The sequence below is a fragment of the Andrena cerasifolii genome, chromosome 2 (assembly GCF_050908995.1).
Source record: "Andrena cerasifolii isolate SP2316 chromosome 2, iyAndCera1_principal, whole genome shotgun sequence".
In the NCBI taxonomy this organism is placed as follows: domain Eukaryota; kingdom Metazoa; phylum Arthropoda; class Insecta; order Hymenoptera; family Andrenidae; genus Andrena; species Andrena cerasifolii.
Window position 1 is genome coordinate 2,692,466 of NC_135119.1, and position 21,436 is coordinate 2,713,901.

Consider the following 21,436-nt stretch of genomic DNA (forward strand, 5'->3'; position numbering starts at 1 on the left):
GGAAGTTTTGAGCGGCACAGGAACGGTATCTTCCAAAACTTGGGTTGGCGTACGTTCTTCATCAATTTCAGCAGCAAGACCCGCGGTAGTTGGTTGATTGAAGTGTACATTCGGTTTCAAATTAGTAAAGACCATATTAGATGGACCGGGATCATTGCTAGGACCATTCTAGGCTATACCTACAAAAACAACCTACAAAATGTATGAAATTACATCAAATACAGCTATGTCCATCTCTCCCGGACAAAAATTGACCATTTCTCCCTTAAAGCCCTGATAAGATGATCATTCCCATTTCACTTAAACTAACAAACGGAACCCTGAATACTTTACGGTTAAAAACACTGTAAACAATACACTATCGAAAATACATCTTGAGAGCTAAAAATATTCAGCATAAATAACACAAAAAGGTGACCAAAATATGGATCAAACATTTTGAAGCACTAGCTTAAATTTCACAGTGGATTTACAAACCTTTAAAAACGTTTCATTCCAACAGTTTTAACTAAGAATGTTGCTTGTCTATAACACTTTGTACCCACGTGGACGCAGCGCCATCTGGCGTTTCCTTCCAAAAAATACAGTCACTGCCCATCTCTCCCGTATGACCATCTCACCCTTACTTACCCTAATACTAAACTGTGTTAATCCCATAGTGTTCCTAAATATTACCAAATCGAGGCGTTAAAGTTATCAGACAACATCACTTTCATTTTTCCGACCCTTTACTACCTTAGCACCCTATGATCTTGAAACATATTAAACACGTATTGAATACCGGTATAACCAATTCGTCATCTACGGGCACGACAACTATTAATATATCCACAAGTATAATACCAGTAAAAGTCTTAAACCTGAAACGTGAAAAATTTTATTTCTATAAAACTCTTCAATGGAGGGCCAAACGTAACGCAAGATTGTCCAATGAAGAAAGCGAAACGAATGACATCGGGACATAGAGATCCTCCTAAAACGGAGGTTACTCGGAGGATTTCTCCATTACCAGAATGGAATGTGTGATGAACTAAAGTACAAAGCTGTCAGGAGTACGGACGAGCGGAAGTAGAGAAGTGACAAGCAGTCCGTCGAGATTTTAAGCTCAAGACGTCACGAGAGTTTAACGAAACGGTTAAAGGAGCGACCTAACGAAAAGTACCTTTGTCCCAAAGGATAACCATCCTCTCCATTATCTAGTCCGCCCGATAGAGCCTTTGGCGTACCTATCAGAGAATCCTTTAAGAACAAATTAGATGAATCATATCTTAGATCGAACTTATTACTATACGGAAACCGTCGCTCTACGCATAATTGTACCTCCTCATCGTCAGAATAGGATTTTCCACATACAACATTATTATTCTGATCCATTGAGAGCTAAAGTAATCGTGTGATAATATACAAAAGAATAAAATGCCCTTAACTAACATAAGAATATGATTAAACTTTTCATTTTAGATTATGCTACAAGCTATACTTTTTTACTTCGTATTGCGTTCTACAATAGTTATTTAAGGTTCCTAAGTAAATGCTTACGATTACTAAAGTTGCACGTTTAATGTTATACACAAGTGTTACAAAGTCATCATTTATCATTATAAAACTCTTGCAGTAATACCGCGAAGGATTAGGTGTATGCTATGAAAAAGATTTGTAGCAATTAGAATATTTATAAAGAGAAGTCACAGCTGGTTAGTCGCCGGCTTGACTCAAACTTTTTGTTACAAGTTTCTAGCCAAAGTACACACGTTTGTGCCGACATTTTTAAGGTTAATGTTTCATACGCAGCACAGTAGTCCCAAAGCACCAAACATGAGCAAAAGATAAAGGTGATCTTTAATTTGTACAAAAACGGGTATTCTAAGGTTTTTGAGGTCGCTAATTACGAATCTTATGTAAAAATTGCAAATTCTTTGTACGCTGCAACAGCTGAAGCTGATTGCTCTTACTGACAGAAGAAGAAATTTTGGCCGGATGAGCCCAGAAGTAAACTTTATATCTGGCAAAACGTAATTTCACAAGGGGTTTTGACAGGCGGTGCTATTTTTTAATTGAAATTTCATGCCTTCATTGCTACATGCTCCAACTTGTACCAAAATGTACTATAAGACTGTATTTATCACTACCTACTGAATCCATGGTTATTCTACCAGTTTTAAGTACACTTTTAAGAGTCACAAAGAGCACGAGCAATTTCACTGAGAGAGTAGGTAACGCTCCGACAACACTCAACTTTGGAATGAGCGGTAGCGAGTGGTGACAAACTTACCTTCCTCTAACTGTTGGTAATTAGCAGTCAGATAGGAGATGGAAACGGTGATGGGTTCTGAAACCATAACTGGTGACTTTAGAAGTTAGGGTTTTGGCCAGGTTTTCCCGATTTTTGGGCACTATGCGCTGAAGACATTCGGTGATTATTATAATAAATATAACGTGGTACAGTAAAACACCGATTAATCAAATCAATTGCGACACACGGTGTTGAGATAATCGGAACTTATCATTTCCATGTATTTCAACACTGAACGAAGGTGGAGAGCATTAATAAAGATTCCACAGTTTTTTAAAGTGTCCATTCTTGCTTTCCAAACTTCCCAACTTACAAATTGACATTATTCCTTTTAATGTCATTATATCGGTACTCGTATTTTCTGTTTAGGCTTCATACTACCTCATAACATTGTTTCGAAACTAGTGAATGCTTGAGGGATGTGTAGGAAATATTACAAAAATGTTGTCCAGATTCCCCTTCCTCTCCTCCCTTCCTTCTCTCCGCCACAAAATTTATGCCTGTTACAGCTTTAGATAAAGTTAAGGCATGGATGTAGGCTTTCACAACGTTTCGTTTCGGTATTGCTCCACCTGAAGTTTTCAGCTTGCCACGGTTCACATCTTTGATCAGTCGTTCAGAGAATTCACTGCCACTGCGAGTGATGATTTATTGTTTTAGCGGTCACCGAAGTCGTTGGCATTGCATCCATTCATACTACGCCTCGCCTCCGCCTCTCTTCCTCAAGGTGTTTGTGAGGAGAGATCTGCCGCTCGGACTCACACTACGCCTTGCCTGGTCGCAATCGGTGGATCTCTTCTCGAGGATATTTTGGATGAGAGAGGCAATGCGAGCCGCGGCAAGGAGTAGTGTAGGTGGATGCAATGCTAACGTCTTCGGTGACCATTAAAGTAATTATCACTCGCGCTGGCAGTGAAATATCTGGACGACTGACTAAACATATGAACCGAGGCAAGCTGAAAACTTCAGGCAGAGCTAACCCGAGGCGAGGTGCGTTTAGACGTGAGTGAGAAAAGAAGTTGCGCTGAGGTGAGGCGCAGTGGAAGCCTACCTTAAAACCACACGCTTTCATTTTACCGCACGTTGACATTTTGATATAAACAATTGTGGGAGCCGCGAAAAAAGAGGGCACGGGCGCCGGGGGATTTAAACTCGCGATCTTTGTAATTCCCTAGTCGAGATGCCATCTGTGTGTACGTCGACCTCCCATCTTCCGCTCTTCCGGTTTCTCTCTCCTGGGTACTGTGGTGGCCCCGATCCCCACATAATACCTACACATTTCATTAACGCAAATCGAACTGTGAACGCTAAATGGTGAAGTAGAAACACATACCTAATGTATTATGAAAAATGGAAGTTTGTAGATTTATGCTGTTTTTTCCTCAGAAAGTATTTTTCGAATAATCAAAGATTCGGTTAATCGATGTTCCAGTAATCGAATAGCCCTTAAGTGTTTTGATAATTACACTAGTGTACAAAATAAAAAGAATTTTTGCGCAGCAGATGCCACTGTTTTTTCTGATGCAAAATGGCCCGCGGATTTCGAAAATAAGGTCTAAAAAAATTTCTATATATACGTTTTCGAGATATCGACAGGTGAACTTTTTACCTGTCTGTCAAAAAGGTGTCCTCATTTAATTGCGAATATCTCGTGTTGCGAATGACTCAAACCCATACAGCACACTCCGTTGCAGGAACGTTGTAGGAAGGTTGCAGGTACGTTGCGATGTTGCATTGTTGCAGCGCAATATTGCTGCAACGTTGCAGCAATGTTGCGGTGCAATATTGCACGGCAATGTCCCTGCAAAATTCCTGCAACGTTTCGGCAACGGTCACGCAATGTTTCGGAGATTTTACAGCAATGATGTTGCGGCAAAATTTGTGTGACATTACAGAAAGGATAAAAAATGTAAGGGAATTAATTAAATTACAATAAATAATGACAATTAAATATTCATATATTTTTTCGGTAATTATTTTGAAGTTTTCCGTCCTCGCCGATTTCAATGATTTTTGGATATGTTATCAAGATCAAGATTCTGAACTACTTTTTCCTATACATGTTACCGCCGCACGACCTTCGTTCCCGAGATATTTGCGAAAAACTTCTGTTGATTTATTCCGACGCAACGCCTTCCACTTTCCAACTTGTCCCGGGTATTAGTATTGGTTGGGGCCAGATTCGTGCGGGGGGCGCGTAAAGCATGATAGCGAACTGATGTGAGTTTAGAGATTTGAACCAGAAACTTGCGGATGCCCGTCAACACCCCGACTCATATCGGTTCGCTATCATGGTTTACGCGCCCGCGAGCGGGCGCCCGCTCCCCGCGCTGATCTAGCCCCAACCAATACTAATACCCGGGACAAGTTGGAAAGTGGAATGCGTTGCGTCGGAATAAGTCAAAAGAAGTTTTTCGCAAATATCTCGGAAACGAAGGTCAGCTTCGTCATTTGTTTTGTCCCATGCTGGCGCATACGCTGCCACGGACGCGTAGGTACACGGCAGAAGACATTGGGCCTGATGAATACAAACTAAGCGATTCCTTATTAGCCACATCAATTGCTCAAAAAGCAATTACTTAAACAAAAAAGGAATTTCTTATTTTCATATGATTAAAAATCGTAAGGAATTGCTGGCTTTGCTAGACCGTATGAGTAAAAGGTAGCTGTGACTGCCGGTAATGCTCTCACTCTCACTCGGGCTACCCCTGCTCGCTCGCGTTCAGTGCTCCTAAAGCCGTGTACAGTATTTCCTCGTTAGCGGCTCGCTGGTCGGGACCGGCGTTGAGTCGGTATCGTGAACAGAGCCCTAATTCCGAGAGTTTGTTTCTCGCTTTTTTCTGGCCGAAGGGGGGAGCGAGATGGAACAATGCGTGCGCGACGGGCATGCGCGATGGTCGCGCACGCAAAGGACAGAGTGTCAGACTTTCGAAAGACGGAGCGAGACAAAACGTCCTCGCTCGCTTTCAGTGCCTCTCGCTCGCTCTCGTTCCATCTCGCTCTCGCTTTCGCCGGACAAGAGTGAGACAGAAGTGGTGGGGATAGCGAAAAGTCCGTATCGTGTACACCAAACCGAGCCCGTAACGAGGAAATACTGTATTCACCTGCGCATTCGCCCCGAATGTGCATTCGGCGCGCACCGATTTTTTGCTCGTCCGGTGTTCGGCGCGTGTTCGGGGCGCGGCGCGCATTCGGGCCGATCCGCTTGCTGGCGGTCCATCAAAGCGCGCATTCGGGGCCGAACAATACCATGAAATGGACGCCGTAAATTTCACTCGACCCCGAACGCGCGCCGAATGCGCGGCGAACGCGCGCAGAGCTCCGAACGAGCAAAAAATTGGTGCGCGCCGAATGCACATTCGGGGCGAATGCGCAGGTGAATACGCGGCTTAACTCGCGCCCGCCTTTGCAGATATAATTTTCGAAAATCTTCATTTTTGCATTTCTTTCGCACATTATAAAATTGTTCTTTCCGGACGTTTAAGAAGTGCGTCATTTCCATAGGTTGTTGCAGCGTAAACAAAATTACGACTGTAGCATGCAGAAAAGGAAACTTTTCGTGGAGAAACGCCGACCATCGAGAAGTTACCCAAATACGCTTGTAGGCCGCCCGTGAGCCGAGACGCGCGGGCGTGGAACCGTGGCTCGCAATCGTTTGCAATCACTCCACAAATCACCCCCTTTAAGGAACGGAAACATTTCTGTTACACCATGTATAATACATATATGAATTTAAAACGGCTGCAATTAATTATCGTTTAAAGAGCTTCGTGTACCATTTATTCATACGCTTTCTCTCTAATTCATGCTGATGAAGTAAATTAGTCCTTTAAGCAAAGGTTAGCATGGGGTACAGCAGTCTTAAAAATTCTTAAGGTGTTGCTTACTTAGCAAAAGCAATTGCTTCTTTTATTCATTAGATTGTAAGCAATTCCTTAAGAAATTATGGAAAAGCGATTCCTTTAAGCAATTCCTAGGCAGTTTAGGTATTCCTACAAGATAAAGCAAATGCTTGTGTTTTTATTCGCGTGAATTTAAGCAATTCCTAGTAAAATATTAAGAAATAGCAATTGCTTACACTTTATTCGTTAGGCTCATTGTGTAGTAGCAGCAGTTTCTAGCGAATATCTCGGAAACGAAGGTCGAACGGCGGTAACATGTATAGGAAAAAGTTGTTCAGAATCGTGTGCCCAACAACATATCCAAAAATCATTGAAATCGGTGAGGACCGAAAACTTCTAAATAATTACCATTTTTTCTATACAAGACGACAACAACAAGAAAAATAATAATCACAATAAAAATAATAATAGTATTGGCTCTGGTGGAACCTCCCAAGCCCGCGTGGTGAAGCTCCAGGCGTTGTGTGACGTCACTCACGTACGACGCGACAGGTTGCAAAGCCAAAGCACGTAAGAAAACACAAGCGTAAATAGTTAGAGCGTGATTACGTATTAATTGCTTTTAAATAATAAAAATGGTTAGAACGTGTGTGTTTTGTGGCACAGGAGACCTGAGTGAATTGGGTGAAGGTTTGACATATCACGGGTAAATAGAACCCATGTATATTAGGGTGGTCCTTAGTTATAGGGGTCAACATTTTTTATGAGTTTTTTTTATCGCACCCCCCTAAATTGTGACACTTGATGAGAAAATGATATGCGCAAAATTTCAAAGTGATTGGATAGTGGCAATCCGGGCCACATTTGAGTTAAAGTTTTGAAATTTTAGTGACTTCTTGTCAGTTTCGAACATAATTGTTTTCAGCTATTTTTGAAGTATCAGTGAATATTTTTTAATGAAAGCACACTTTATTAGATGTATAATAATAATATGTATGTTACTTACAGAAATGTATACGAAATCTTTGAGTTTTATCTCTTAAAATTAGTATATAACGCAGCGTATAAACTACTGTACGCAGTCGGGTGGTTGTTCGAATCAAACTATAGCTCTTTTGATGCACAGAAAGTTTATTATTTGTTTTTGTAATAATGATTATAGTATTAGTACTTAGGAATAATTTTTTTTACATAGTTGCAAACGAAATACTCTCTATTGAAATTTAAGTTATACATTATAGATTGAAGGTAATAAATTAGCATATTATTAAATTCTATGTATTTTTCAAATACATAGTGGGATTCTACGACACAAGTTTTTGAGTAAATTATTTAAAGTTTTGTTAAATATCATTATTATACATATCAGAAAAAACAATAGTTTTTAAGGAACTATTAAGTGTTCCGTTATAATAGGGCAGTATCAAATTATTTAAAAAATTGACATAAAATCTCTAAAACTTCAAGACTTTAATTAAAGTGCGACACGGGTTGCCGACATCCAAGCAATTTGAAATTTTTCAGGGATCATTTTTCCGTCTAGTGTTACAATTTTGGAGGGTGCAACGAAAAAAATCGTGAAATGAGACTTCACGTAGCCGCGCATAATGGCTCCGAAGCTGTTGTACGCTAATTTTAATGGTAAAATTCAGAGATTTTGAGAATACTGTTTGAAGTCACACAGAAATGATACTATTATTCACCTAAGAAATTGGACTTTTATTAAAAAACAATCACTAATTCCTCTACAATAGCGGAACACAATGATGTGCGAAATTAACGTGAAATCACTAAAATTTCAAAATTTTAACGCAAATGTAGCACGGGTTCCGTTGGTCCAATCACTTTAAAATTTCGCACATATCATTTTCTCACCAAGTGTCACAATTTAGGGGGGTGCGACCAAAAAAAAAGGAAGTCCACAAATAAGGACCACCCTAATGTATATGCTATTTTTAGGTTAATTCGAACTTATTAAAAAAAATATTTTTGTTTGTTTCATATAGATTCCTGTTGAAGAATGCAAAGTATCTGCGTTGTTGGTTACAGAACATGGGACTGAGCCCGAATTTCGTACATTCAAAGAACGCCTTATTGTGTTATAATCATTTTGAATAACACTGTTTCCAAGAAGGCACTTCCAAAGGCTTTCTTCTTCCTGCAAGCATTCCTACTATATTTGGACAATATAAATGTTCTTGTGTTTTCTGTCACGCTATATAAGGACAGGATAAAAAACAGATCGTTTCGCAAGTAATATATATATATGAATTATTCACATTAAGGAGCTTATTTTTAAGTTAAAGTAACTAATATAAAATATTTTATGCTTATTAACCAACTGCAATTGTTTAATTATTTAAAATACATATATTTCTTTGCTTTCTGCGCTACAAGCTTTTACTTTTCAAACAGTTTCCTTGTAAACATGCGTAGGTATACTGTATAACTTTCATTTCACTTTCCGTTCAATTATTTAAAGTAATGGCGATTGTTAATTTTTCATTGCTTCGCTTCAATGCACCCTGTGATTGGCGCTACACGAACGCTGTTTATAATGATGCCATTCTTCATGACTGAAATAATTTATTAATGACCTTTTATAGATTCATTTACTGAAGAGGAGCTGTGGAAGCAATATTGCGATAATGGCGTTGATGATATTAAAGAAATTAATAGAGTATTCTGTGGCAGAGAAATATAGTCGGTGCGGGAAATAGCAAAAACAATCGTTCAGTACATTTAAACATATAGTAAAATTAGTTATGGGTAAAATTGTAAAATTGTAAAATTGTAAAATTGTAAAATTGTAAAATTGTAAAATTGTAAAATTGTAAAATTGTAAAATTGTAAAATTGTAAAATTGTAAAATTGTAAAATTGTAAAATTGTAAAATTGTAAAATTGTAAAATTGTAAAATTGTAAAATTGTAAAATTGTAAAATTGTAAAATTGTAAAATTGTAAAATTGTAAAATTGTAAAATTGTAAAATTGTAAAATTGTAAAATTGTAAAATTGTAAAATTGTAAAATTGTAAAATTGTAAAATTGTAAAATTGTAAAATTGTAAAATTGTAAAATTGTAAAATTGTAAAATTGTAAAATTGTAAAATTGTAAAATTGTAAAATTGTAAAATTGTAAAATTGTAAAATTGTAAAATTGTAAAATTGTAAAATTGTAAAATTGTAAAATTGTAAAATTGTAAAATTGTAAAATTGTAAAATTGTAAAATTGTAAAATTGTAAAATTGTAAAATTGTAAAATTGTAAAATTGTAAAATTGTAAAATTGTAAAATTGTAAAATTGTAAAATTGTAAAATAAATGCATATATTATTCCAGGTTCATTACACGCTGCATACAGTACATTTTAAGTAAAGAGGGCAGACGAGCTTGGAACTCCACATACGCGGGCTTGGGAAGTTCCACCAGGGTCAATACTATTATTTTTATTAAAATATATGAATACTTAATTGTCAATATTTATTGTAAGTTAATTAATTTCCCTTACATTTGCTATCTTTTCTGTAATATCACACAATTTTTGCCGAAACATCATTGCTGTAAAATCTTCAGAAAGTTACGGGATCATTGCTCTAAAATCTGCAAACAGTTACGGAACCATTGCTATAAAATCTCCGAAACGTTGCGGGACAATGGGGAAGATGACGCAAAGCTCGGCGCAGAAAGCGCCACTAGCGCATGTACTGTGGTTTTGCATGAGTGCGCATGTGAGGTTTGCGCGCGAATTTTTCATTTGCGGAATGTATGAAGTTGGTAGTTACATATTAATGTTTTATACCACACCGATAGTGTTCCTTCTCGAGAATTTCTCGAGAAGTTTTATAATTGCTTATTTCTTATTTCTCGAGAAATACTATAATTTCTCGAGAAACTTAAGTCTAGGAAAAATATTATAAATCACATTTACTTTCTTAAATGAATGTATTAAATGAACCAGCTCGCCCAGGTTCGGCGAGTCGGTGAGCCACGCGCCGTAGAATTTCACCTTAAAGGTCTGCGCATACATATCCGTTCCGTGCCATTTCCGTATCCGGCGTGCCCGTGGTAAGAAGAAGAGGGGCGTAGAGGGTCTCTTCTTCCTACCACTGGCACGACGGATCGGTACTGACACGGAACGGATATGTATGCGCAGACCTTTAAGGTGAAATTCTACGGCGCGTGGGTCACCGACTCGCGCTCACCAAGCCGTCTCGCCGAACCTGGGCGAGCAGAGCCGACTGGCCGAGCACACGCCGTGGAACTTCACCTTTAGGGCCTAAGGGCACACTACTAGAGTTTTCCCTATCCGTGGCATGCCCGCCGCTTCATGGGCTTCGAGCACCCCCTTCCACGCAGAACGTAGAAGACGTTATTGATGCTATACTCGTTTCATCCTAAGAAAAATCCCGTTCGCGCAGGGATGATTCTGAGTAGGCGCTGGTTGGTCCGACCCCCCACTTAACCGCCTACGATTTTCTCCGCCTTACCGTCTGTTACCTCTTTGTCAACCGTTCCGCACGCGACGCCTTCATATACACGGTGGCACTATTATTTCCGAATACGCACGGTAACCGCCTACGTTTTATAAAAATTGTTTTGTTGTTGTTTTGATTGAACTATGGTTTATTTCAGAGACTATAACTGTTATAACTTAAATTTTAAAAGTTATATCATAAAAGTTAATATTCATTAAATGATTATGGTTATGAATAACCATTATCAATTATGGATATCGTTTTTAGTTGCAAACAACCATTATTGTCAACGGAAATATTTTCTGGTCACTAATAACCATTATTGTCAACACAATTTGTTTTTGTTTTTGGTTACGAATAACCATTATCGCTGACCAGATTTTTTTGGTAACGTTATAACCAATATCGATTGGGTTTTTTTTCTGTTAACGGTAAACAAAACCGATGCTGTGAGTTTTATTTTTGTTACATTCGACCATTAACCCTTCAGCGACGGCACCGAATTTAACAATTTCTCTTTTGGATCAAATCATTCAAGATCTTTAGTTTGGGATAAGGATTTCGGTAGTTTCAAGAAAGAAATGATGATTTTTTTTTTAACGTGGGGAAATCTTGATGTTATATCTGTTCGGAACCAAAGAATTACCGGGTAGATACACTGCACTCCTGCAGTATTGACATTGACATCGGTCATGTCACGCCCTCGGAGGGGCAGGGAAGTCGGCAGGTACAGTATTGTCTCGTTAGCGACTCGCTGGTCGGGACCGGCGTTGAGTCGGTATCGTGAACAGAACCCTAATTCCGAGTGTTCGTTTCTCGCTTCTTTCTGGTCGCAAGCGCTTACCGTGGGCACGAAAACCGCTTCGCAAAATCTTGACGCAGGCCCGTCACAAATCTTTTTTGCGCCCTAGGCGAACTTATCAAATTGCGCCCTTTATTATAATACATTTATTTGAGTTTATTGATGACCTTACTCTGAATTTTTATTCGTAGTTTAAAACAGTTGCCGTGCAATTTGTAATATTTTATTTTAAAGTATATACATATGTGTACACACTGATCTCTGCTTGTAAGCTTGACTTGTCCCTATAAGCAAAATTAGGCCACTGCCTAGGGCGGAAAGTCGACAAGAGGTGCATAATGGTATTTTCATTGCTGGTGTTGTTTAAAATATACTTTAAAATAAAATATTACAAATTGCCAAGTTCGCCTAGGGCGCAAAAAAGACTTGAACCGGGCCTGCGTCAAGATTTTGCGAAGCGGTTTCGTGCCCACGATACGCGCTTGCGACCATCGCGCACGCCCGTCGCGCACGCAAAGGACAGAGTGTCAGGCGTCCGAAAGACGGAGCGAGACAAAACATCAACGCGTCGTCGGTCTCGTACCGTCCTCGCTCGCTTTCAGTGCCTCTCGCTCGCTCTCGTTCTATCTCGCTCTAGCTTTCGCCCGGCAAGAGTGAGACAGAAGTGGTGGGGATAGCGAAGAGTCGGTATCGTGTACACAAAATCGAGTCGCTAACGAGACAATACTGTAAAGTGCTGCGAGCAATAGCCTGCGTCGGGCCCGTAGGCGGTAGTGGGGGCTGCGCAGAACGGCCACAAAACGGTCGGGGCATAGGAGTTTTCTTAGGATGAAACGAGTATAGCGTCCTCGGATCGCCCACCTGATCTTCGCAGTGTTAAGGCATTACTGCATAGCAGACCTGAAGAAGTATTGTCACACCTCCTAATCTAACAAATCGGACTGCATCCCCTCCAAACGGCCACTCTCTTGAAGAGGCTCTCTTCACAGCAATATCTTCTTCCCAAGGCCTGCAGAATGTATATGAGAAGAGCACAGCACGCCTTTAATTCGGGTGTCCAATAGACCTTGTTCCCAAGCCCTACACGCTACGCCGCCGCTTCACGTCCCTTGACGAGCGGTGCTTGTCATACCGCCGTTGCGGACAGTTTTCCTATGACGAGTCCTGCTCTCTGAGGGGTTACAGACGAAAAATTTGAAACGTATTTGTCATCCGGTGAAGCTGCAGCCTGGAATTCGTTTCGTTTGATTGTTTCAGATTTTCTTGAGAACAATAAAAGTCCGAACTACGAGGAAATTGTTGATGATTTGCTAAAAAATTAGGCAAAAATTGGTATGCAATACTCTCATTTCATTTCATTCTACTCGTAGTTCATTTTCTATGGTATGCCTTTCAGTTTTTTTGTTTTTCCAACAGCCGTAAATATGTTTTTCAAGATCCATTTCTTGCATCCTCACTTGAATTATTTCCCGGAGAATCTTGGGGACGTAAGTGACGAACATGAAGAGATTTGAAGGGTATTGATTTTAGTGCCATGGATTTTGGGATGAGGTATTGATTGGCGATTATTTTGGGTTCCTCATCAACGAAACGAATGACAAAACGAACAAAAGACAAAAAAGACACAGAACTATTTCTAAGACACACTGTATATCAACAAAATACTTGAAAAATGGTACAGAATTAATTAAAATTCAAAAAACACAATTAAATGAAGAAAAAAAAACACAAAAACCGAGAAAAAGTGAAAATTTAGTATTTTCACATAATTGTCTCTAGCTTCGGTATTTAGCCATAAATTGTTTTCAGTAGCACCTTGTTTTCTTTGTAAAAGTGCAGACTCGGCGTAAGAAATGAGAAACTGGGCCCATTTCTGCGATTTCGATTTTTCCCAGATGATTAAACAAATTGTCGATTTCAATTTCGATAAAAAAATGTTTTTTTCACATATTTGCATCGATTTCACCCGAACTACTGAATCGATTTAAAAATTTTGTGAGTTACATTTGTTGGCGATTCAAGTATCTTTAGTTTGATATAATTTTCGCACCATATCGGTCATTCGCAACGCGAGATATTCGCAATTAGGTGGAACCACCTTTTAGATAGACAGGTAAAAAGTTCACCTGTCGATACCTCGAAAACGTATCCGGAGAAATTTTTTTAGACCTTATTTTCAGAATCAGCGGGCCGTTTTGCATAAGAAAAATATCGTGGCATCTGCTGCGCAAAATGGCTGTAAACTGGTGTTACCGAAACGTTCCTATAACACCGGTCAAATAGTCGAGATTATACTGTATATCGTCGGTGATACTGCAACACCGCGTATGAGCAGTTTGTAAATACCGCGGTTCTGCATTTTACCGATTTTACAGGAGGAAGAAAAAACTTAATATTCCAGCCATTTTAAGGGATTTCTTTGACTGAACTTTTTTGGGTCAGTTTTAGCACGCCTTGTAATAAATAGTAACATCAATTCATCATAAAAATGCTTAATTGCTGTGTAAAGTCACTTTCACGCACCAAACGTTCCTATTGGCTATTTCAAATGGCGTGACTTTTGAAAAAAGCGAAACAGCGCTTGGCAACTGTGGGCACGAAATCTCAATTTTGCTACTTTTGCAGATACGCGGTATTTACAAACTGCTCATACGCGGTGTTGCAGTATCACCGACGATATGGAATCATTACAAAATTATTACGCATTTTATGCGGAAAGACCTAGATTTTACTGTAAATTTCTGTGTTGTCGGTAAGATAATTCTCGTGGAAAATTTAGGCAACTTTTACTGTCTCGATTAAATGTAACTGCAAGTTAATACCAGGAATATTACACAAAGTTTCTAAAACACTGTTTAAACATTTTTGTAAGGGATAATAATTACTCTACTGTTTTTTGGATCCTATTTGCCTCGAGGATTCTCTTACCGTCAATACAGAAATTTACAGTAAAATCTAGTTCTTTAAAGCCTTGCACAAAGTTGTGAAATTCTTTACACGTTCGACTAATTGTATAATAATTACTCGAGCCCTTGTAGACCTCACACACCCTTCCCTCTAGCAAGAGGAATTTGTTAAAATTCCAAGCATCATCGTCTACATATATGCAGATAGCAAATTGCATTGTATACTTATAAATATTTCTGCAAATATTCCTACAAATATTCATTTATACGAAGTCCAACTAAAATGTATTCATACATTCTAATTAATACTGTGTAATACGTATAAGCATTAACATTTATCGAACGATTAAACATTGAGAATAAAGGAAAATTTATTCAGTGTAGAAAATCATTTCGAAGTCCAAGGCCAAATATTACTAATTGCTTGATATTTGGAGTTAGGATCACAGTTAACAATAATGTATACTGGTCGGTTAGTATAAATGTTGTTAACATTATTTACTATGGTAATAGCCATCGGAATGAATATTTTAGTTGAAATATTAATTTTTGTCGAATTAACTAGTTTCCGCAAATTGAAATTATTATTATTATTATTATTATTATTATTATTATTATTTCGACGGGAGAACCCTTTAGAATACAAAGCTTGAACAATTCAGTACAATAAATATATATAAAATAACGTAATATAAACAGAAAAAATAAAATAAAACGGAAAATATAAAGTAACGAAAAAAACATACCAACATAAACGACGACATCGCCAAACCACTGAGCGCAAATTAATGAGATCGTAGTCTCCTAAGTACCAGAGTCCTAAACGAGGCAAAGGAGGTTAAGAAAATAGCACGATTAATGGGATCGGCAGAGTAATAATGATATTTTGGGACTCGGGATACAAAAAGAAATGAACCGTTCACGTGTTTACGTGATCGCGGCTGCTGTTGCCAGCAGTGAGACGCCCCTAGCTGCAGATACTCAGTCGTTGACGGTCCTTCGGGCCTGAAGGACGTACGGGAATTCGGCAGTAGAGATGTTCGAGTATCTGGAAAAAGCGAGCCGAGCCTGACTCGGCTCGAAGAACCGAACCGAGCCGAGTACTCGAAAAAAGCGAGCGGCCGCAATAGAATCGAGCGGCTCGAATAGAACCGAGAACTCGAATTTTTTCGAGCGGGCCGAAAGTACCGAACAGTCCGGTGTGTCGAGTAGTTTGAAGCTTGAATGTTTTGAATATTTTAGAATATGTTTATATACTGGATAATGGTTTGTAATTATTATTAAAAAAATAATAATAATAGTAATTATTATTAAAATAATAATAATAATAGTAATTATTATTAAAAACAATAATAATAATAGTAATTATTATTAAAAATAATAATAATAATAGTAATTATTATTATTTCGACTTTATTACTCGTTAAACAGAAAATATAGTACATAAGGAAAAAGTAAGATACGAGTAAAGGCAAAGTCGCAGCAATAATGTGAGTAATTAAAATGTAAACTGCAAATGATTCTCTAACTATTGAAAATAAAGTGGAAATAATAATAATAATAATAATAATAATTACAAACCATTATCCAGTATATAAATATGTTCTAAAATATTGGAAACATTCAAGCTTCAAACTACTCGACACAACGGACTGTTCGGTACTTTCGGCCCGCTCGGTTGTTGAGGTCCGCTCGGTTTTCTTCGAGCCGCACGAAAAAATTCAAGTTCTCTGTTCTATTCAAGCTACTCGGTTCTATTCGAGCCGCTCACTTTTTTCGAGTACTCGGCTCTGCTCGGAAACCGAGTCTCGGCTCGGTTCGAATTTCAAGCTACTCGAATATTCGAGTACTCGAACAGCCCTAGCCGGCAGCCGTGGAGCTACTTGAACCATTCGGACCTATTGGACGTTCTGGAGACCTGGCCAGGGTTTCAAACCTGGTCGTTCCTCCACTCACTCAACCCTCTGATTTGAGGTAGCATTTTCGGTTGGAGCCGATCAAATTTTAGGGTTCGTTGAAAGTCATTCCAAGTTTTGTTGTTATGCCAAAGCCAAAATTCAGCTTTATTCCTTTCAAACCGATTTCTTCGGTGATTTTGCATGATGTGCTCTATATTTGTTCAATGGGTTTGCATAATTTTTCTATTTCGTGCTTATTTCTTCGATGGGTTTGCCTGACTTGTTCTCTGTCATGCAAACGGGAGAGGGAGTTAATAAGATAATGTAATTAAAAAATTTTCGCCCATAAGCTGCGGTTGTACTCTAATTACACAATTGACCCTATTAATAGGGCTATGCGGTACGCTAATCAGCAGTTTAATGAGGTAGACCCCTTCATAGGCTCGCTCAGCTCTTTTCGCGCGAGATTATTTAGTCATTTAGCAAATTCACGTGTGGTTAATTAATTAATTAATTAATTAATATTTACTTATGTTCTAGACGGTATAGGCTCTGTTTTATGTATATATCTTGTATATTAAGGGATTTCCCGTTAAATATAATAATAATAATAATAATAATAATAAAAAAAAGAATATAGTGGAAAGTGAAAGTGAAAAGTGGTAGTGAAAGAAAACATCTAAGGAAGCCCAGACTAATTGTATGTGATTATAGAATAAAGTAATTGCCAAGTAGTTATTGAATTATTTAGCTCTGTTGCTCTGTTGTCGTCTCCTCATCTCTGACGAGGAGGTCGCCGCTGCTTCCGTCTCCGGAAGCAAGTGCCGCAGCATGGAATCGGTATAGGTGGATCAGCTTCGTCCCCTGGTGTTCTTGTCGAAAGGGAAAACGTAAGGGGTGTACCGTTTGGTTCACTACCTGCGTAAGTCACCCGGAACGTTTACCCAGAGTGTGTTCCGATTCACGCATACTGCGCATAGACTGCAGGCAATGGTGATTGGTGGTTCATGCAGTGAGGAATAGACTGCATAACCTAGTTCGTAGAATTCCCTAGAATCCTGCAACTTCTAGCGCATGATGCGTGCAGCAACTACCGAAAATCAAGTCATAGGCAGCCAATGCACATAATGCGCGCATGCGCAGTTGTTCGAATTCGAATACTCCAATCAGGTTATACAGTCTATGCTCACCGTATGAACCACCAAATACCATTGCCTGCAGTCTATGCACTCAATACACCCCCAATCTCCGCGTTAGTCGGCTCAAGTCTGGACCCACCTAGTTTTTTCCCATTTGACTCGGACAGCAGGGTGGTAGGAACTGCGCCATTGAATACTCATTTCATCCTTACCCAGGTTGCTGTTTGCTGAACTTGTTTTAATCCAGTGATTCCTTGGCAGTTCCCTAGATTCAATATCTAAACAGAAGTTATCGATGGAACTTTGTTTCCATACATCTCTTTGGTTTAGTAGGATAACGTTTTCATGTACCTAAAGGAAGATCGATGGAACATTGATTCTATCTATGTCTCTATGGGTATCCGAACGAGCAACCTCCTCGCGGTACCACCTGGTAATTGGTAAAAATCGAGTCGGCGGCTGCGATTGTCAAATATTTTAGTTAGATAGTAGTGTTAAGGAACTAAGTAGTTTTCGATTAGGTAGTAATTTTTTATCATATCGTGAAATAAATCATTCTTTTAAGTTTATGTTCATAAAAAATTGTTTGAAATAATATTTAAAATAAAAATTGACAATTCAAAAATATGTGTGTTGTATGCGAAAACAGTTAGTATTGTGAGTTTCCGTGAAAATGAATGTGTGAGGTAGCATACTTGCAGACAGCTCTTGTTGGGCGCCATCTCTTAGTGGTCGGAGTAAGAGAGCACCATCGACGACGCAGCCGATTTCTTTGATGCTTTTCCCACTGTTAATGGCTATATCCGTACATTTTGCTTATTAAATAGTTTACTTACAATGTAGAGAAAGAATTTTAGTATTATATACATTATTTTGATTTAACAGTCAGCGATCAATTATTTAGTTCCAATTTTTTCTTGTGTAGCTAAATTTTGATCACCTGAGTAACAAATAGGTTTGTACAAACTTCAAATGGTAAGTACAAATAAGAAGAGCCCTTATAACAAATACAGCGAAGAAGATTTAAAACAAGCTGTAGAGGATATTAATCATAATACATTAATTACATAATGAGGAATTAGTTCTCATGTATTTTAGAAGATCAAAAACTAATTTCCAGTTACATTATTATTCCATAGTTTATAAAGAATTAAATTATACTTATTTTCAACTTTGTTACATTTTTACTTAAAGTTTAAAGACAAATTTATCTTTTTACTAGTAAAAGAGTCTATGATTTAGGGTTTTAATAAGGTAAAAATCTGTATTAAAGTGAGAACCCCCTACAATGATCAAAAACTAGTTCCTTAACGGTAAGAATTTCTTTAACTTGGAATACTTCGGTAGAATGTAAGAATAATTGTACCTTGAAATGTTGTTAACTTCATATAAAATAAAGATATGGGAAATTATCAAGTGTTGTTCGGTTATTCCTACCCGACCTCAGAATACGAGTATAGTCTTAAGGTAAAATGGTACCTAAGTGGAACTTGGAATATTTCAACGAGATACTGAAATTGGAACTGATGGAATTTCGAACATTGTCAAAGTCCTCACTGCTTCAGCACCTTACTGAAATATACCACGTTCCAATTCCTTAGTAAGGTATTTCAGGTCACATCAATAAAGCATTCCTTCCACAAATAACATTGTTGTTTATATAAATGTTTAGGTTAAATTCTCGTTTTGCTGCAATCCCTCTGTCTCTTCCGTTGCACGGAAAACGTTAATGAGACGATCTTAAAATTATTACTCAAACGTAAACAGTTCTAAATCGCGGGTTTCAAATTACTTACTTACTGACAATACTTCGTCGATGGTGAAACAAACTCCCATAAGATATCAAATTTATCCTATCTATATCATCGTGCTTATTCTGTTGCCCACTGTCGGTAAGAGACGATCTTCTTCTATAGGTACTTATACAATTTTGAGATGAGTAGGCTCTGACCTCTGATCCATGCATACTCCGTGCTCATAATTTGTATACTTCGTGCTCATAGCAATATTAAAATCGTAATTCAAAGTTCATGTGTTAGAGGCTTAGCCTCGTGTTATTTTGTTTTTAATTTTATTCTTCATTTTAAGGGGAGGTTTCGGTCTAAAAGTCGATTTTTTTTATTTCATTTTTCGAATGTTCAACCTTTTAGGAATACTTGTTTAAAAGGATTTGTTGAAATTCGTAATATTCCCGAAGTTATAGGCATTTGAGTAGCGGCAAATGCATGGGTAACACCCGGCCACTCGGCATTCATGTAAAACTTTAAACGCGTTTTTCTCGAAACAGTGTTCTCAAAACGGTGGGACCTGTATCTCCAAAATGTATTATCCGATTCGACTGAAACTTTTTTTACTTCCATGAATATACTTCTGGCTAGGAAGGAAACCAGAAAATAATACAAAAAATTGAAAATTTATAATTTTCAAAGGCGTTGAAAGGACGAACAATATAGGGGAAAGTGATTTCAAACTTCAAGTGTCGTTATTTTTTAAAAAAATGTCATTTTTTTATTTTTTTTTATTTCCCCCCTAGCCAGAAGTATATTCTTCAAAATAAAAAAGTTTCAGTCGAATCGGATAATAACTTTTGGAGATACAGCGCCCACCGTTTTAGATCAATTTTTTGACGCCTTGACTTTAACGACTCTCCAGTGCCGTCTATAATGATTAATTATAAAACAAAAAATATATTTCTATAATTTAAGACATCCTTAATACAATGCAAAAAGTCCCATTAAATGATATATAGTAGTTTTCCTTTAATTAATTCCTAAAGATCACCTATTTTGGGGGGCTCTAGACCGGAACCTCCCCTTAAGGCAGGGCTGAGCAACTTGTTCGCCGCCGCGGGCCGCACAGTCCCCACTACCAGTCAGCCGGTTCCCCCACCATCAGCAGATTACCCGCCACTCCATGTCCCTTCCTTTTACTCCTACGAGTGCGGTCATATATAGGTACGGCGTACACTGTAGGAGTTAAAAGAGTATGGTGGGGTCATTCTCCTGCGGCCCAGCAGAGTAGGCAAGTCGGGGAACGGGCCGCATGCGGCCCATGGACCCCGAGTTGCTCAGCCCTGTTTTAAGGGAACGACTTGTCCCCCGAGCATCGTATTTGTAACGGGGCAAAAACTGTATATGAAGTGAAAGATGGTGGCGAAATCTGAATACGTTGAGTGATATGTAGCGTATTATGCAGGGTGTAAGTTAATATGTGAGAAAAACTTTCAATAATGGATTTTGCACTGAAATACAATGACATAAATTCATACAAACGTATGTACATATCGAGGGTTCAGAAGCCAATCAGTCCAACTTTTCCTGAAAACAAGTTGCGTAGTTCAAAAACCTTTTTAATGTTAAAACTTTCAGTTGATAAATTAATTAACTCACTAGTTCCATACGTAAACAATAACGGTACTTATAGTGACCACGGAATTATTAGGCAAAATTATTCAGAGGACAATCAGTGTAAGTCATTTTAAAATTGCGTAAAGTTTTCGGTTTGTTGTTTATTATTTAAAAAATAATTTACTATAATATTTATTTATCAGGAAATCACTTTTTTCTGATAGTGGTTCCGAATATAATGATAATGAACAAAAATCCGATTGTGACAATGGCAAGTGACATGAAAACTTAAAAAATTTATTAATAATTTTATACGCATGTGAATTAACGTATATTTTGAACATAAATATTAAATTTGTGATAATATTAATGTACATATGAGGCACTGAGAGAAAAAACGCACTAACCCACATTGAAAAAAAGTAATTTTTCCTATTTTATATAATTAGTAGAGCCTGTTTGAATACATTATTGCTACTAACTCAATTTCGCAAAAAATGTGGGTTAGTCCATTTTTGCTCTCAATGCCTCATGTTTAAGAAACTTCTAATATAAATCTTGTTTGCTTTCCAGGCAGTACCTATCAGCAAAGCGAAATGTTTCTGCAAAGGCATACCTACATAAACTACTTGTACAGTACAAAATATTTTACAATATATAGGGAAGACCGGGACTAATTGATACAGACGAATTATCTCGACACCGTATATGTGTAGCTCCATTTGAGCGAGAT

General features: G+C 38.0%; 1 protein-coding gene and 1 long non-coding RNA gene across 7 annotated transcripts in view; one reads left to right on the plus strand and one right to left on the minus strand.

Moving 5' to 3' along the window:
• The window catches only part of LOC143378509 (lachesin), a 351,722-nt gene that overhangs the window by 272,065 nt on the left and 58,221 nt on the right, over positions 1–21,436 (minus strand). The window lies entirely within an intron of this gene.
• On the plus strand, positions 4,279–9,591 carry LOC143378557 (uncharacterized). 4 transcript variants are annotated; one of them, XR_013088285.1, is made up of 5 exons: positions 4,279–4,730; positions 6,435–6,514; positions 6,607–6,841; positions 8,142–8,904; positions 9,476–9,590. It is a non-coding gene; the product is annotated as an uncharacterized LOC143378557 (long non-coding RNA). The 4 variants fall into 4 exon arrangements; XR_013088286.1 differs by lacking the exons at positions 4,279–4,730; positions 6,435–6,514 and having other exon boundaries at positions 6,521–6,841; positions 8,185–8,904; positions 9,476–9,591; XR_013088284.1 differs by lacking the exons at positions 4,279–4,730; positions 6,435–6,514 and having other exon boundaries at positions 6,521–6,841.